Below are 5454 nucleotides of genomic sequence, written 5' to 3'. Positions count from 1 at the left end.
CTTACTGATTGGAATCTTTTTCCAAATTGTAACTTTCCACTGGAGAGAGAATCTAATTAATTAATTCTCCATTTGTAACACATCAGGTTGTTGACAGATGTGATTGGTACCTGACTACTCCAAGTTAAATACACGATCAAGAAGATGAGTTTGCACAGAGCTTGGAACTTCCACCCCGAGTTGATCTGTGCAGTGCATAACTAAATTGGATTAAGGAGATTTTTTTTATCCAGAGTCGAGGCTCATGGAGAAGTTTGAACACTGAATGGATCAAGATGTAACAGGGCACAAAATGGACAGTAGCGGGGGGGGGGGGGGTGGGCGGACACCAACAGCAGAGTTGAAGGACAAAATAGAGGGTGACTTCACCAAACAATGGGTGTGGGGAGGATTGTGGGACAAGAAAAGACACATGGCGTGGACAAGATGGAAACAGAAGGCAACTCTCAGGAAGGAAAAACTGGAAATTTGGAAGTATGAGGCCTTGGTGTGGGGGTTAACGAGGGTAGAAAAGATCATGGTTTTGGATTCAGGTGATGGCTTTGCTTTTAACTTCGTCCCACATCATCTCAAAATCTCATCCACCTCCTCACCCTCTCCTCCTCCTTTCTTGTTTATTCCACAAACAGGCTCCAGAAATGTTCCAAGTAGTGATCAGAGAAGTGGCTCCACTGACTTGTCAGGATCTCATGCGTCTCTTGAGGGCCGTTGATCGTCTCCTGGAATGAGCTGAACCTGGTGAGGAAGACATGAAGTGAGGCTTGGTGTCTGATCACCATGCGTTCTCTTTATGTTCTGTTTATTTCAGTAAAATTCCTTAATAATCGGATGTTGTTTGGCTTGTGATTGACGAATATATTGCTTTAACACCTTCCTAAAGCCCCTGTCGCACCTTGACGATTTAGCCAGCGTATGCCGACCGATGAAAAATGTGTCTAAAACGCTGCCACACGTCGAATACGGTATGGGTAAGTTGTGTATACGTTAGGAGCACGCTGAAAAACAATGAAGTACGCTGGCATATTACGTGGTACGTCTAGTACGTCGTGAAATTTCAAGCATGCTGAAAATTTTACGACGTACTCGACGTATGGTTCACACGTTCCGCATACGCTGGCATAAGTTCTCTGCACGCTCCGTGATCGTTTACACACGTCGGACACACGTTACTTGTAAGTTACTCATAAGTCGAAACACGTCGAGGTAATGTTTAGCATACCCGAAACTTAATTTTTAACCTTTGAGTAGCGTGCTTTGAACCTATATGTAATGTATCTCAAATGCACATTGTCGTATGGAGACAAATTTGATTGACGTCTTCCGGACGACCACAGAACTTACTGAACGTGTTTCTAACTTGCATCTACCGTATAATGGCGATTTGGCAGCGTTTAGGGGAATTGGTATATACAAATGGGCTTCACAAGAGGAACCCGTCAGTGTTCCAGACTCCATGTTGAGTAGATGTCAATGTCAGTAGTATCAGAAGTCGTAGTATTAGCTGAGCGTGTCAGTAGTAGTAGTTGTTGTAGTATTGGTAGTAGTAGTAGTAGTAGTAGTAGTAGGTCCATGTCAGTAGTAGTAGATGAGCGTGATTGGGAGGGTGTGGGTGATGATGGATCCTCATTGCGTCCACGAATAGGAGACTACTTTGCACCATTGTTAGATGTTCTTTTCGGATAATGTTTTTTTTTTCTCATTCCCACGATGAATTTTTTTTGTTTCAGTTTTTAAAGTATTCAAAACGACTTTGACAAATGCATAATCTACTAGTAATGAACACAGAATGCTTCGATAACTTATAGATAAGTTATACCAACGATTGATTAGCGTGTTTTAGGCATCCACAACCTATGCCCAACGATAGTCTAACGTATGCATAGCGTGGCAGCGTATCGTCGACGATTACATGAGGTTTTCTATTCATAGGCTGCAACTTCACTTTTAATAAATGGCTGTCACTCGCCTATTGTTTTTGGACGCTTGTGCTCGGCAATTGAAATCATTTCCATTGAACGAGCTCAATCGCTTCCACAGCACTGCAGTCACGGCACCAACAGCAGCAGGCTCAGTGCCAGCCTCATGCCAGGCTCAAGCGGATCCCTGTAGAAGGTGTACTGCTTGGTTATCCTTGGACCCACTCTGGCTTTCAGCTCGTCGAACATCACTGGGGGCATTCGCAGGAAGTTGATGAAGGATGCATGGTCCTCGTTCCGGAGTTCCACCATGAGCTGGTCATATATGCCGTAATGGCGTCGCCTCCCGATCCATGGTCTGACCCAGTTCCTTCTCCTCCGTTCACGTCTTCTTCTCCCGGCTCTATTGGCACGCAACTGGTGCAGTGTCAACTCGATGAGGTCATGTTGATGTTCGAGGACAGTTAGGTATTGTCGTCTCAGCGTTGCCGTATCCTCCACCTCTCGGAATGACATGGACATGTACTCACCACGAAGTCTAAAAAAAAGACGGGTTCCTCCTGCGAAGCCCCTTTTTACATACCAATTCCCCTAATCGCTGCCAATACGCCATTATACGGTATCTGTAAGTTAGAAATGCGTTCAGTAAGTTCTACGGTCGTCCTGAAGACGTCAAATACGTATTTGTGCGTAGGACATGCTTTACAAATAATTCTCAAGCACGTTACTCATAGGTTATAAATAAGTCACGGGTACCCTAAACATTACTTTGACGTGTTTCGACGTATGAGGAACTTTCAAGTAACTTGTTGCGAAGTGTGAACAACGTTCGTGTTGCGTGCTTACAAAACGCTACTCATAGGTTAGAAATAAGTTTAGGGTGTGCTAAACATTACCTCGACGTGTTTCGACTTATGAGTAACTTACAAGTAACATGTGTCGACGTGTGTCAACGATCGCATGACGTGCCGACAACTTATGGCCAGTGTAGCGGAACGTGTGAGTCATACGCCGGCATACGTCCTAAAATTTCAAGCATGAAAAAATTTGAGGACAATCCAAAAGTACAACGTTTAAAGCCAGCGTACTACGACGTATGGCAGTATTTTTCAGCGTGCTCTTAACGTATACAGAACGTACCCATAACGTTTTCGACGTGTGCCAGCGTATTCGCCAAATTTTTCATACGTCGGCATACGCTGGCTAAAACGTAAAGGTGTGACAGGGCCTTAAAGCTATTTTTAATTCATATTTATTTATTTATTATTTTATTGCGATTCACACTCTGTTTCAGTTTGTACCCATTTTAATTTATTTTTCTCCTTTCTCTTCGTGTCTTGCAGAAAACCAGACTCTCTCTCATCTCTTGAACCAACGTCATCCTCACTGAAACCCTTCCTGCATCTTCTTCTTCACTTCAACCTGCATGCACTGCAGTCTTCACCATCACACAATGCCACGCTCACATTTACACTCCACCCACATTGCTCTGACCACACCCACATTACCTTTACCACGCCCACCATTTACACTCCACCCACATTGCTCTGACCACACCCACATTACCTTTACCATGCCCACCATTTACACTCCACCCACATTGCTCTGACCACACCCACATTACCTTTACCACACCCACATATATGACTCCACCCACATTCACGCACAATACACAGACTGGGAGAACAACACATACTTGTAGTGGGATTTACTATAATCACAAAAACAATAATTGATTTCTTACATTTAATCCTGTTATGACAATTGTTCAACATATTCACTTGATTTTGATTAACTTTGATTACATTATCACAGGTATCAATATTGCAAGGCTTTTAAGGTGGTTTATTGTGCATTATGAGTTTGATTTTGATGAAAATGATTTCTCACCATCACCCTTGTACTCTCCATGACATCCAGGCTGTAAAATCCCCAATTACGTACACAATGAAATCCCATCTCTGGATGTGATTCTCAGGGTACAAACCCCACCGCTCGTTCCCATTAATCCCATATTCGGATCAGATTTGTGGGGAGATTTCCATGGCTCACAGTTTGTCATCCTCATAGATACAGAACTTTTGATGATTAGGATGATTTCAAATTGTGAAAAACGCAGGTGTGGGAAGGCACAGCTTTAGGAAGGTTGCGTGATGTGTGTACACAAGTGAAGGAACAGATCGAAATTAGGAAAACCTTTTTGTTGTACTTGGTCCTTGTTCACATGAGAAGAAATTTAAAATAATTATTTTTCTGTGTTTATTGTTGAATTTGAATCCACCCAGGAGAACTCGTTACGAGGTTTGGTTTCCATGAAGGTTCATCAAGTCAGTATAGAACAGCCCAGAATGAGATTAAATAATTTTTAAAACGGAACCACGTGAGATCTTTTACATACCCCTTCCATTTGGTCCTCATGCCTTGTCATGAACCAGCCTGTGGTGTGGGTCAGGTGTGGACTCCTTGGGTGATGTGTGGTGAGAGCTGTTGCTTCATGTCAGTGTTTTGTTTCGGCCTCAAAACACGGTCTCATTTATATCATAGAATAGTCGTTTGCACTTATTATGCTTGCTTGTGCTTCCTGTGAGAGCCGGGAATACTTTCTTATCTTTCCTGAAATATTAAAATACATTTTACTTCAAGTTAACCCATAATTCCAATGATTAGTTGTTTCAGTAACCATGGTTTCATCATTATGTCTTTCAATTCTTCAATAAAGATTAAAATTCAGAAATTGCTAATTTTGAGTGCCTTTGAATGAGAATGATGTGTGATGAAGTCAATCCACAACTTTTGATATGACGTAATCTGCCCCAGAATGTTTGACACCCATGAGAAGAAACACCAAGCAATGGGGGTCATCAGGGCAGTCAAACGTATAATCGTGTGAGCGAGAAGGATTGTTCCCTAAAATGGCTCACAAAGCTCCTAATATAAGTCGAAAATACTTGGAACCATACTAGCGAGAAAGGAGCGTGCTTCGGTACAACGAAACAGTTGGAAAACTTTCTGAACTTGCTCAAGAAGCTAAGCTTGCAGCTCCCCTTGCTGCAAACTCCTGAGGCTGCGTGCAAGGCCCAAAGGTTTGTGGACAGGCACATTCTACCCAAACCTGTGAACATTGAACCTTGCGGGATTACCTCGTGTGAACATGGCAGACTTGGTGATGTATTTAATGGAGGCGGCAATCGGAAAGACGATGCCCTCATTCCCAACATTCAGGAAGACTTCCCAGAGGCAGACACCGTATCGGGTTTGGTTACTTCTTAGCACCAATGGAAAGATCATATCTGCGGCTTGTCAATGCACAGGGTAAGTTTGAAATTATGATATTTACTGTTACTCATGTTTGGGGTGAAGTCGGGGGGTGGGGTTGGTTTTCAGTGTGAACTGTATTGGCTCTGAGTGCCGTTATACAATAAATACATATATATATATATATATATATATATATATATATATATATATATATATATATATATATATATATATATAAATTTATAGTTTGGTATCTGGGACCACATAGATAAATGAATAT

At 42.2% G+C, this 5454-nt stretch overlaps 1 long non-coding RNA gene across 1 annotated transcript; it reads left to right on the top strand.

Moving 5' to 3' along the window:
- The first annotated feature begins 6 nt into the window (after positions 1-6).
- Positions 7-4650, top strand: LOC147034209 (uncharacterized). The gene is made up of 2 exons (XR_015057552.1): positions 7-738; positions 3260-4650. It is a non-coding gene; the product is annotated as an uncharacterized LOC147034209 (long non-coding RNA).
- The last annotated feature ends 804 nt before the right edge of the window (positions 4651-5454 follow it).

This window comes from Eptatretus burgeri, chromosome 1 (assembly GCF_056783735.1).
Source record: "Eptatretus burgeri isolate ZD-2024b chromosome 1, Ebu_testis_v1, whole genome shotgun sequence".
In the NCBI taxonomy this organism is placed as follows: Eukaryota; Metazoa; Chordata; class Myxini; order Myxiniformes; family Myxinidae; genus Eptatretus; species Eptatretus burgeri.
The sequence above is the reverse complement of the archived record's forward strand: the minus strand, read 5'-3'. Positions and strand labels throughout refer to the sequence as shown.